Raw genomic sequence first — 13,988 nt, 5'->3', positions numbered from 1 at the left:
ATATAGAAATGAAATATACATTTTGTATTAAATATAATATAAAAAATAACTATATATAATATTAAACGTTTTTTTTTTATAAACGTAATTTGTACGATCAAGTGGAAAATAAGTTGTTGCTCTTAATAAACCTTATCCGTGAATTACTCAAGAGTAAAAAAACAGCTTGCGACGAAGAAAAACTTCGAAGAATAAGAGATTGAAACTTTCAGTCTTAATCCGAAGAACTGGCTCGATGCAGTCGACTATACGGCGTGAGTTTGCAGGAGCGTGTGTATCGTATAATAGTCTCTTCAACGAAATCAATTTTCTGTACTTCACCTTGAGTTGCCTTGTATTTCGAACAGATACTACCGATCTGAGAATTTAATGGTTCTGAGATTAGGGCATTAAAGACAGCACCAAGCCACAAGCGAACCAATCAATCCAGTATAAAGCCGAACAATCGCGATCCTTGCAATTGGTTTACGACGACCGCTGCTGTCGCTCGCTGATATTGATTGATGAGCAAGAAGGTTTCGATCCTCCGTGAGCGATATAGACAAGTCCGCTTCCGCTTAATTATTTAATCGTAGGGACAAATTTCCGAGACCTCTAGAATTGCAAATCGCAAATGAATTGTTGATCATCAAAGTTAACATTAAACATTAAAATTATAACTTTACTCGAGAATATGAAATTTATATTGCAATTTTTATTACGCCATGTTCTCGCCGTTGAAGCTACGTTTTTTTAGCGATATTATTCTTATCGTGTTGATCTTAAATATTTAGGATTAAGAAAATAATATTAATTATACCGCAACTATGTCAAGTAAATTTTTTATTCGTCTTAACCATTCGTCTTAACAAGACGCTTTCGTTGGATTTTACAATTTTTGTTTCCATTACTTTATTTCATTACTTACATATTAAACTTAATGTAATCGATATGATGTGAATGAAAGTTTGCAGAATATTCGAACGACATGGGTACGTTCGAGAGTGTCCCAATCGTAATATTATCGCTCCGCTAAGAAATTCTTCCGATTAATTTTTTTTCTCATAATACACGAACGTATACATTGTCCAGTGGCTGGAGTTTGCTTGGAAGTTCAATAGAGTTGTTGTAATTACCGATAATAATATACGCGCGATATTACGTTTCATTTCGCTAAAAAAAATTACACGATGTACATCGTACATTTCCACTGCGCTCAACTACTTTCGCGAGCAATGTCGGTTGTTTTTGTTTTTCCAAAACGTCATCGCGCATTCGTGCGATAATACCGCTTTGATAAACAATGTCCCGGAAGGAATTCGGCGGAAACTTTTAATTAGCGAGCATTCAAGCGGGTGATGGCTTTAAAACTTAATTAGTTTCGTAATCTCGATTGATCGAATGGGAATCGTTAACCGTGCTTCTTAATTAATTGAGCGAAAGTCAACCGATCGTGCGAATGCTATCAATGCGCGATAAAGCCGACTGCGATAATCGGCAATGAACGCGCAGATTGCAGTATGCAAAATCCGGGGCGGATGCCGGACGCTCTTTAATCTCCCCGGACGACGACGTACATAAATCCGCGATACAACGCGTATTAAATCGTTACGAGTGCAAGCTCATAATGCCGTACGATTTACGAGCAACTGGTTGAAAATAATTTGAAGGGGTCTTACGTCTTGGAGAGAGAGAGAGAGAGAAAGAGAGAAAACGAGAATGATATGCGACATCGTGCGGATTATTCTTGGCGTATCGTTCGACTGCACGTTGTCGGAGCACGTGCCAGATACAGTGTACCATAAAGATATACCGAAACGATAGACGGATCCCTTCTCTCGGGATCCACCCCTCTTATATCAGATCAATTTGCAAAGTTAACGTGCAAACGACTTTTTATTCGTTATCGTTCGGGTCCAACGCGAGCGCGCGTCTCTCCGACATCGATTTTTAATACGTTAGCTACAAGCGCATTAATTAGCTCCTCTTAACGACTCGAGCGTGTCTGAAATTAATTCCGCATCGGAACGTTTTACGTGATGTAATCGAACGGCGGCGACGTTGCGTTCGACAGTTATATTTTATGTCACACATAATCTTCGATTTGTCTCTCAAGTGGAACGAAAGTCTCAGTTGATAGGAGACGAAAGAGAAGAGAAAATTGTGCGCGATGATGTATTTCGAGGGGGGGGTTTTTTTTGGGGGGGAGGGAGGAAAGAGATATTAAACACCGAATATTCAACAGTGACGCAATTCGTTGCTGCGGTCCCGTTGATATAATTAGCTATAATTTACATTATTGACAATAAACGTTTTATGATTCATGTTTATTTAATTGCGCCTGGATGTATATCACAATTAGGATATCACATTGCGAAATCGGTAGCGGCAAGATATTTCCCTCGCTGTTTCCAACAAATTCTACTATTTTCGACTATTGTGTTACACATGGGATAGTATCGTACTTGAATCGTACAAAATTTAATTGCTTTATCTGGCAACGGAGCGTTCAAGCGAGACACTGCCTTCTTTATGATCCACTTCGCTTCTCTTACGGGATAATGAGATTAACCTCCCCGGCAAAGACGCGTGAACTACCGAAAGCAGGTATGTTTCGCCATAAAAGGTTCCTCCTGGCGTCACGATGTTATAATGTCATCGGAAAAAATTCCTTTCGCATATGTGCGCTTATCATCAAAGATGTAATAAAAGCAGCCATTCCTATGAAGTTGTCTGTCGGTTTAAAAACAGTGAAGTGCTGAAGCATTAACATCTCTCTCTCTCTCTCTCTCTCTCTAAGATATCGAGTTGAAAAAAAATACTGTTCAATTCTTTCTAACGGAGCACATAGAATGCTAAGATCATGGAGTGCCCAGTCTGTATACTACACTTATTACGTCTACGCTTATCATACATTTCGGATAATTCGTGCTAGGATATAATATTATAGGATTCTCGAAAAAACTCGACTCATTGAAATTCCGTCGATATTCCCTAATCAATAGACTTGACAGCTTCGCAATGTTTCCTGAGACATCGATTTGTGGTATTATTATCTAGAGTTCTAGAAGAATATTTCTCAGTCTACCTCGAGAATACTTCGCTTACACTTTGTTACGAAGCATAGTAAAAAGATCTAAGAGAGAAGAAAAGAATTAAATAAAAAATCCTGATACGCGTGTGTGTGCGTGTCTTTACTTTTAATATTATCATCTTAACAATTACAATTTTGAAATACATGCGAATTTTCATTTGAATAACCCTGTAAAACTATGCGAAACTATTTATAGCTTTCGGGATGAAAATCTTTACAGAGCCACACACTCGCGAGAGTCAGTCAGCAGTCCATAAAGTACTAGTTATAAAAGAGACCGGTTCTGGAAGCGATTCCATTACTGATATTAATCCAAGAGGAATTATACCAGCAGCAACAACGTAGATATCTCGCCGGCGAGTGGCACCGCGATATCGGATTTCGGTGCCTCGCTCTTTATAATTAACCCTTTTGCTATTGGACTCTGGACCGAGTGTTCGTCGCCGCTCTTTTGTGTCAAGCCGATCAGTCTCGATCACGCTCGATCGAGTGGAAGTCGACCGCGGCATCTCGATGGCGAACGTAGGGGCGTCGGGGCGAGGTGGAAATATGGAGCACATAAGGGAGGCGAGATGAGGCAACGGCGAAGAGATGGGGCGGCGGGGTGAGAGCGGGGGAAAAAAATCCGCGAGGAAAAACGGCATTACACGGTTAGCCAGGTGGACAGTCGGTATCGGGTGTTAAGCCGATGGCATTATGCTCGCGGAAGAACTCGGGCGTTTTCGATGACCCCCAGTATCCGCGACAGTATATCGTTCAATTACGTCACCGCGTTGGTGGCCCGCATTCGAAAGCACGGTATATCGATTTTCTCGATGCATAACAAGACTTTCGTAGGTTGCGACGACGCGCCGTCCTGACCGTCGCGGACTGGAGGATACTGAGAATCCCGATGCTTTGACACGCGAGTTAATATGCCCTTTGCTACTTCAGTAGCTTCCCATGACTTCGGGTCGTTAACCCTTTCAGGCCGATAGATGTTTGATGTCGAAGGTAAATATTTATACATCAGAATTTGTCGCGCTTCTCACGAGATTGTAAATATAGATTCTATGCGCCTGCTAGATATATAACGTAGAACATATGTAATATTAGGTGTAGTAAAAAGTCATCGCGTTTTTTTAAAAGACATCTGTCAGTAAAAACCGCAATTACTTTCTTATCAACAATATAAATATATCTTGATAGAGTAAAGTTTCAGCTTTAAAAATCTCTTTTTTAAATTATACGATACGACAATTTTTAATGGAGTTATGAGCAATTAAAGTCAAAATAATTCTTTTATTTAATCCGCGATAACTCAGTAATCAAAAGTCGTAGGAATATTTAAAAAAAAAGATTTTGTAGGGAAAGTATCAAGCTTTCACGATATGTAATCGAAAATTTTCTCAAATTCGTTTTGGACACGTTACAAATCCACAAAGTGAGAAGAAAATTTTTCGTCTTTTTCAGCTCGTAGTTTTTGGTATGTAAAAATTATCAAACTCATATAAACTTAAAAAATGTGATAAGCTTTTAAAAGTAGAGATTTCAAGCTTTTAAACCCTTTTTTTAAATTTGAATTTCATTCATTATTGACGAAGATATTGTATATATAATTTTGAGCTAAAAAATACGCGATGACTTTTTACTACACCTAATATGTGAAATACGTTAGAAATATTCTGGATATGGATAACGTGATGATGGTAAATAGTAAACAATAAGTAAATAAATATACGAAACGAATATAGAAAGGTCGAAGTTTTTACAGCTTCTAAGAACAATATTTAATTTTAATTTCAGAATAATGTCGAAGAATAACATTTAAGTATAAAGAACACAGAATAATATTCAAGAAATAATACCAAAATTCATTATTATTTATCAAAAATTAATTATCGAAGTTGACACCAGCATCTTAATGAATCGATTGCGAAAGAAATTTTCGAAGTTTCTTATATTTTATTTTATCATATAGTATAAACTTTTTGTTTATACTACTTTCTTTGCGAGGAATAATATCGGAAATAATCTATACAAAAAATTAATAATCAAATCCAGTTTTTGAATAACGGATTACAAAACGAAATTTAAAAATTTCTTATTTTACGTTTTACTTTATCATTGAGTACGCGTTTGCTCTAAATTTTCTTTTTATTTGTACTATTTTCTTTGCATTGACAATCTCAGGAATAAAATTCGAGGTTAATTTTGGTGATATATAAATGTTAATTCTCGATGATGTAATTCCCCTTCCCCCCCACCTCCTTTTTTTTTATCAAACGCGGAGGGAAACGAAATCGCAATCTTTGCGATAACGTCGAAAGGCTCGACTGGTTTCTGTAACGGAATGGAAACGCGTGTATAATATACTTTAACGTGGTTCTTCGCAAGTTTGTTTAACGTATATATATGTATATATATGCATGCACTAATCATCTTTATGCGCAAAAAAGAAAACCACTGCGGTCGTATATACCACTGCGTAAAAACATACTTTTCCACCTATATTGCGCGCTTTTTCTCAGTAGAAATAATACGAAAATACTATACTGTTGCGTCCAACGCAACAGAATATGTTTGTGCAAAGCTGCAAAACTACGGCGGTATGTCATAAAGACACTGCCGTTGCTTCTTTCTTTTTAAAAGAAAGTTCCGCGTATGTTTTTTTATTTGTCAGCCTGATTAAGATGGACGTATATAGAGGACACCTTTGTTACTCTCCTGTCTTATTCACAAAGTCGTTCCATTCCAACGATATTCTCCATCGCCTCATATTTTTCAATGCGGAAGACATTCGACTCTGCTACTCCGTTTTGTTTGCAGATACAACTACATGTTGTAAGAATTGCAATTTTATTTGTTGTTCGCCATATTTTAAAAATGCTTATTAAATTATCATTATTAAATTTTGACGATCAATGTTATTTCTAGCTTCAGCTTATATTTGTATTTCAAGCTCGACAAATCGAATTGGCGCGCGGTTTACAGAATTAAAAAATGTATATCGCATGCAAATTAATTCGTGTATCCGTCATCAAACGCCAAGATTCGCTTTGATCAAAAATAGAGCTCTTTCTTCCGTTTGCAAAATTTTAGTTAAGTAAATTAGATTTTATAATTTGTATTTCTCTGCCAAAATAAGGCCGGGCTGTTCCATCTTTCGGTAAACGCTCAATTCGCTGTCTTACTCTTTTACTCTCTTCTGCTCTTGCTCTTTCACTTTTTCGTTTATCCAGTAGGTAAATTATCACATAGTTCATCCGAAGATGGAACAACCGGGCCCTAATAAATCATTTAATTGACGAAGAACTGTACATCTACTGCGTAAGGTAACTATAACGACGTGCCGAAGAGTATAAAAAAGAAAGAGAGAATTTGCTACATAAATTACTAATAGTTTCCAAGCCGTACAAACCTTACTGTATCTATTTTTACACGCATTATCCGCGAAAGCACATTGGTCAGCGTTGTTATCGGCCGCAAACTGCGACCATGCGCACTTGAGATGCGTCCTCCTTTCGCATGTATTTCTGTAATCGTATACGGGTTTCAATTTACGTAATCAGCGACACACATTTGGCTTTACCGCGCTTTTCGTGCGTGAATAATGCTCCAAACTCGGGCGCAAAGGATCGATGACTGAAATCCGATGAAAAGTTTGCGGGACCTCCCAAATATTCTCATTAGCCGAAATGATGTTCTGTTAACTCAATCGTCGGAAAACATTGTTGTCGTGTCCCGAACGAGTTTGCCGCATGTGTTAAATATGTATAATCACGTTAATTGGATTACTCTACTTTTTTTTGCCGCGCTATATTTTTTTTAATACATAACTGCGCAGTACATGTGTGTGTTCTCTTCACCGTTTTCGTGGAAATCGTGTAAGTCTATTAACCGTATCAATATTTTCGTGATACTCGATTAAATCTCTCGGCAATATATCGACGTTTTCGCGGAAATCAGGCATGTTGATAGTATTTCGCGTACTTTTCACGATAGCTACGGCAAATTTGAGGAAATCAATTCAATGTTGACGTTCATCTGAATGAGATATAATGAAAATCATCTCTGAGAACTCTTCTTGTGCTTTTTTAATTGAGGAGCGTTCTTGAAATTTAGGATGTACCGTGAAATTAATCAAATTTAACACGAAAAGGACGATTTCGCTGAAGTATCCAAAAAGATTTAATTAGATATAGATCTGGAAGTAATTTTGTTGAACTATCAAAATAATTATGTAGGACGATCAAACTGGTTGTTAGAATGTTAAAACTTTATGTAGTATTGCTCATCATACTCGAGTTTCCTACATAATTATTTTGATAGTCCAACATTTAAATTCATAATGTCAAGTTATATATTGTTATGTCAGTCTGACTTATTTTTAATGAATTCTTTCTAGATTACCACTCTTACTTATTTTTAAACATTTCTATCTAGATTACCCCTCTTATACTTATTTTTAATCATTTCTATCTAGATTACCACTCCTAATATGTCATTAATTTAATTAATTGAGTTATATATTTAGATTAATTAATTGAGTTATGTAACTTAATTCAAGAGAGTATATTAAATTTGGCTCGAATTTGATTTATTATTTACAAGCGTATGTTAATGTAAACGTTGTTTTACGCTGAAAGTAACTGTAAAAATGAATTGATTTACACACACATAGAAGTTAAAAATAACAAAATGTTATTTAACTCGAATAATTAGGATACTATATTGCTCCTCTGATATCCAATAGTAAACGAAATTATTTTCAGAGCCGTATCTATCTTTAAATCTCTAAATCTTTAGATACTTTAAATAAAATACTTTAAGTAAAATAATTCTTTCCGTGTATGTACATTTTTCCTGCATTCTTGCAGATTACTTTCCGCAAACGGAAGGATGCGTACTTCGCAATATTATAATTATGATAAAAATATATTGTACATAGATATTTTGCGACATACATACTCCTACATAGCTATTAAGTTAAAAGTCTTTCGATGTTACTTTCTACGGAAGTCTAATAGGTATAACAGTTGTCTCTGAAACCTTTCATAATTATGCAACACGAGGACTGTCTGCGTATCTATTATTAGTTGCGTGAATTATTGCGTTTCAAATTAGATAACAGAATAGCATTATGTTACATACATGTTGAGCAGTACGTATTAAAAGAATAATTCTCCGACAAATTGCATCACTATCAGAAAATGAATCTATTTGTTGCATGTTTTCGCGAGCTCTCACGTTAAAAGAATAAGATTTTTTTGTTTGAATTGCGCGTGCTTATAATAAATTCAATAGAAAAGATCGATACGAAATCAAAATTGCATGCAATTAATGCACAGAACGCGCCTGCAAAAAATCGCACAGCCCACGCTACTTTAATGAGCGGCCGCCGTTATAACGCACAATTTCTTTCTCTATCGCCTTTGATTTCAAAAGGCTTTTGCTTTAATGATTGTCACACAGTTTAAAGACTTTCTTTTATGAAAATAATATACAATATAGTACATACAGTACTATACTATACACTATGCAGCTGAATGTAATTCTGTGGCCGTCTCTTCGGCTTTACGAGTATAAATACAGATATGCAGTTTTTACGAACTTTTTTTCGATGAGTTAAAAATAAATCCAAGTGCTTTAAAAATACGTACCGTCAACTTTCAAGAACACTGTGTATATATAACGATCCACTAGCTCGTGCAACCCCTTCATAGAAAGCGCAGTTCATGCAATCGATAACCGCTCTATCTATTTCTATTATTTATAGCGCCATGTAAGTGGCAACTTTAATCTCCTCTCCTTGTTTTTTTTTATAGCGCCAGTCGGCTACGTAATAACTATAACGCCGCTTATCTGTCGCGCTCTCGATTCTTTCCTACACTTAAAATTCTATACGGCGCGCGCAATCTGTCGCCAATGTATTTCAGCGCGATTTCATCAAACATTTTTGTGGCGATTCATGACTCTTCGATTTCGTCTGAAGAACCACTGGGCGAATTAGCACGAATGGTGAATGACGAACTTGATAAATAAGTCCATTCGCCCTATTCGCGCAAATCTTGCGCGAAGCTAATTTTAAATTTAAAACTGTCTTGCGCACAGACTGGTGCAAGCTTATCGGTTATCGCTTTGCAGTTGCACGGGATGAAATCCTGTACCATCTTTGTAGTCGATAAGACACCACCGGCTGGACGACCCAACTGGGAGAGTTTATCGGGAGTCGATAAACCAATGACACATCGAAAACTTGGTGCATCTCGGAAAATTCGTTCTCCAATCCGTGAGAGAAAACAGACATTGGTGCCTGTCATTACGCCTGTCATATTATTCTTTAGTACAACTAATCGAGGAAACGTTCGCTAACTCTTTTATCGATTATTTGTATATACATTTTTTATTATTTATTTATATATATTACACTCAACATTTATATATAAATTTTCAATTCTATGAATTAATGCAAAAATATCTTTTCACCACACGCGTGCGGCGTATGAAATGGAATGTGTATCACGGAGAGACTATTTTGGCGTATCGCCATATTACATGCAATCCAATTTGCTTTTCCATAAAGCAAAAAAAAAAAAAAACAAAAAAACAAGATACGCGACTGATAAAATTCGCGACAAGTTATGACAATCGTGAAGAAAAATTATTACTACTTAGATATAATTCTATTATGCATCACTTTACGCTGTTATCGTAGATATGTACATATTGCATGAGATAAATTACCGCATAAATTACTTTATCCGAAAGTAGAACAGGCCTTTAGCGATATCAATAATTTTTATTAAAAATTATTGATTTAATGTAATTTATTGTATAAGAGAGAAGAATTACACAGAGATACACAGAAAAAAACATGTGAATACACAATTGAGGCACCATCAGTAAAACCTAGCGAAATGAAATCGGAGCGATAATTAACATTACAATAAAATAACACGTTATCGCATAACTAAATACAATGAAAATATTTGTACATTTCAACTTCTATATTAACATAATTTCACAATTCTCAAGAACTGCATGAAGATTTCGAATACGAAATATCACGCATACATGCAAGAACTTTATACAGGTTTCGAATACGAATAATACGGAAAGCAGAACAGCTGCAATATAGGATGCAAAATTGAGCAAAAGAAACAAGAGTAAATACGTCAGCACTCCGTGGACATAAATCCAGCCACTGCCACGCGAAAAGAAGATAAAATATATTTAGTTTCTTAATAAACTGTTTAGTTACTGAATAAATTTTGACTAACATTTTGTTTCTTAACAAATAATAGCTATTTCTTGTCGGGCTTTTTACACCGGAAAAGGATATGTTTTTTCAAATTTTTATTGTTCTATTTTTAAAAACTTCGTTTTTAATTTTTTATATAATGATGCAAATTCATAAATAATATAATATATTATAAAGTTGTAATAAATTTAAATATTTTTACAATATAAAAAATAAATGTGCGATAAATACATTAATACATTAATAATAACATATTGATTATTTTTGTTGTTTATATATGTACAATTTCAATTAAAATTGAAATTTATTAGCAATATTTAATATCAAAAAATTATATTATTATAATTTACAAAGTTTCTGTTTCGCAATACTTGAATGATGATTCATATATATATTTACTCCGTAAAGTAAATAAAAAATGTAAATTGCTTAAATTTGTAGAGTTTTTAAAAAATAAGAAAAAATTTGAGAATTCTTTTATTTTCTATCTCTCTCGCTTTCTTCTCTTCTCTTCTATTCTTCTTATTCTTCCTTGAGTTAATATTTTGTTATTTTTAACTTCCATTTGTACCAAAATGTAAATCTTTTCATTTCCCTGGTTAGTTTCAACATAAACAACGTCTGTATTAACGTATACACTTAGTAAGTAAACTGAATTTGAATTAAATTTAATAGATACATTTTCTCAAGTTAAATTATTGAACTTCAATGTTTCAGTTAAATTATAAGTATATTAAGTAGTAGTGGCGACCTATAAAAATGATTAAAAAATAACTCAAATTGAGTTGACATGACATTACAGTGACATTATGAATTCAACAATATATATGTACACAATTTAATATAAAACGTTTCAAATTAAAACTCTATCAAAGTAATGTTCCAATTGAAACTGAGGGGAAAAAGTTTTTCTCTCATTAATTCAAGCGTTTGAAGTTGACAATACCGTTTTAACTCGCTACGTTCTGAAGCAGTTCCGTTAGAAAATTTTCGAATTATTTCGAGTTCACATAAAAAAAAAGGGGGTACTTTTCCACAACGGTTCAGCAACAGTTTTTCAAATATTCCCTATGTAGCGAAGCGGTGTGTAGGGTTTATCGCGTTTATCTCATGTAAAAAAAAATCCAGGTTAATTCTCCGGCTATTTACGTTTCACGAGGACGTCACTGATTGCGGTAAGAGAATCTGATTAATGTTCGGGCTGTGCTAATTGTGTCGGTACGCGTAGTCGCGCCCTAATCCCATCTCGTTCGAGTGGTGTTTGGGTGCCGAAATTTGGCGGTGGTGCGAGAAAGAAGGGAGAGGGGGGGGGAGGGGGAGTGTCGCCAGGACAACGACGGAGATTGAAGGAGCGCTGCGTCGACCTGGTGCCCGGTGGAGAATACGGGTCACCGTACCGAGGACCGTCTCTACATCGAATCGTGGCGAAGGGTCGTGCATCGATACGCTATGCCGGGCACGAGTAACGGGCGACGTACGTCACGGTGCCGCGATAAGGCACTCGGATCCCCGTATACGCGTACGTACGTGCGTGGAGGAACGAATAGACAAATGAACGAGAGGTGAGGAAGAGGAGAAGGTGGCGGACGAGGGGAAGGGATGGTGACAGAGGAGGAGACAGTGGAAGACGACAAATAGACATGGGGACGGGGGAGGAAGAGACGGAGGTAGACGTGGGGGACCGACGAACTCGTCGACGCGGCGCCAGTCGTCGAGTCGCCATGTCACTGCGAGGAACTTGCCACTATCTCGCGGGGGCTGCTGCGCTACGCGCCGGGTTGTAAAGCTTTGCCACGGGACGGCGGCGGCAGCGGCGGCGGCGGCGGCGGCAATATACTGGCTTTATATACGGCCAGTAGGGGTTGCAGACCCAAGACGCGAGGGAGTACCGATTCAGTGCCCGTTCGAGTTCCGCAAGTGGTATTCTTCGCGTCCGGATCGACGAAGCGGATCGACGGGAAAAAAAAAACGTTGTATTTCCGGTGTTTTCGCAGAGACTCAATTCGGAAAACTCACGACTGCATTTGACAGTCGAAATCTTTGCAATCTTATCTTTAAATAGATATCACTTGTCGCAGTTATTGTATATACATGGCGGTAATGAAGTTAACTGTTAGACTTACAGTGACATTGTCACGCAATTCTCTTTCAAAGTATGATACGATCTTGCAACCGGAATATTCGTTTAGTCGTACGATCTTTAGTGGCTAAATGTTTCAACATTTAGTCGACTTGCTATTTAAAAATACTATTTAAAACATTGGTAATGACTCAATGATAACTGTTAAGATAAAAAAAGAGAAGAAGTATCATCTATCAACGACGTCGACGCGTCGCAGAGTAAAGTATCGATAGGATCTGATTTTTTGACTTAGCAAATAAATATATCTTATTAAGATTTCTTCTGTAACAAAATTTCAATGTTCGATTAACTTTACTCAGAAGACTTCGGAACTTTTGAGGAAAAACAGAGAAATAATCCAAAGTAAAATATATCCAAAGTAACTTATTGAAGAAGTAACTGGTTGACGTTAATCATAATTTAATGTCACACTGATGTAGTAAATTATTCTAAGAAAGGTTAAGCTATAATTAAGCTAAGTGTTTTACGAAGTGAAGTTTTTATCTTGTAGCTCTCTCTTAGAAGAAGGAAGAAAGTTAAGTTCATAGAAAGTTGGTGTTTAGAGAAGGCCGAGGCTTGAATAGCGAGGTTGTTTCTGAAGAAACTTCTGACTCGTTTTGAGAATCGTGAAACGATTACTTGATCCTTTCGCACTCCGATGCGAAAAAGGGCTGATCATGTTCGAGAACGTGACACAGCGAACGTATCTCGTTCTCATACGTATATCTGGTGACAAGGATCTTGTAAAATCTCAAATCTCTATGGAATCGCTGTTGAGAAGAACAGAAGATCGATATCACTCTCATATGTTCTCACTTATTTACGTACGATAAAAGATTTTCCGCTGAGCTTGCAAATCGGTTCCTAAACAAATTTTAATTTAATTTATGGAATGGCTTTAAATGTCCACTTTTTTCGCGCGATAACGCGCATCCGAAGAGCTCGCTTGTGGATTTTCTAGAAAAATTTGCAATTCGATGTAAGAGCAAAGCGTATTGGACACCGCAGATATTTCCCACAGCGAATATTCCATGATCCGACACTTGTCCGTAGAATTTACGGAATGCAAAACTCGTGTAGCGTAACTTCTACATGTCTTGTCTATATATATATATACATATGTATATATATATATATATATACACACACACACACACACAACAGAACACACTTTACATGCTCGGTTATCGAATCACCGTATCCGTCCGACAACATCCGTTGTCCCTCAACTGAAGATTTTCGATTCACAGGATTGGAGATGAAAGGAAAAGAATCGATAGCGGCCATTTTTTGTTATCATCGATGTCATGAATCATTCGAATACAAATGTGAAATGTTGGCCACACGAATTGTCCATTCGAACTTCGATAGGATCGAAAAATTGATAGGAGATCCATTGTTTGTCGAAGGTAGGATTGTTAGATATCTAAATAGCAATGGTAACTCAATCCCTTGAGTAAAATAACATTTTTATTTTTAATTTCTGTGTGTATCAATCCATTTTTGTGATTAGCTCCAAAATTGACGTGCATTAACGCATTTAGTAAATA

At 36.3% G+C, this 13,988-nt stretch overlaps 1 protein-coding gene and 2 pseudogenes across 2 annotated transcripts in view; 2 read left to right on the top strand and 1 right to left on the bottom strand.

Annotated features, from left to right (window-relative positions):
* LOC108756243 overlaps window positions 1-13,988 on the bottom strand; it is a 60,707-nt pseudogene that overhangs the window by 30,492 nt on the left and 16,227 nt on the right.
* The window catches only part of LOC108756240 (GTPase-activating Rap/Ran-GAP domain-like protein 3), a 30,719-nt gene that overhangs the window by 3,901 nt on the left and 12,830 nt on the right, over window positions 1-13,988 (top strand). The window lies entirely within an intron of this gene.
* Window positions 11,957-13,988, top strand: part of LOC108756244 — a 4,411-nt pseudogene continuing 2,379 nt past the window's right edge.

Source organism: Trachymyrmex septentrionalis, unplaced genomic scaffold (genome assembly GCF_001594115.1).
Source record: "Trachymyrmex septentrionalis isolate Tsep2-gDNA-1 unplaced genomic scaffold, Tsep1.0 scaffold97, whole genome shotgun sequence".
Classification (NCBI taxonomy): domain Eukaryota; kingdom Metazoa; phylum Arthropoda; class Insecta; order Hymenoptera; family Formicidae; genus Trachymyrmex; species Trachymyrmex septentrionalis.
Note: the sequence above shows the minus strand (reverse complement) of the source record. Positions and strands in the feature narration are given on the sequence as shown.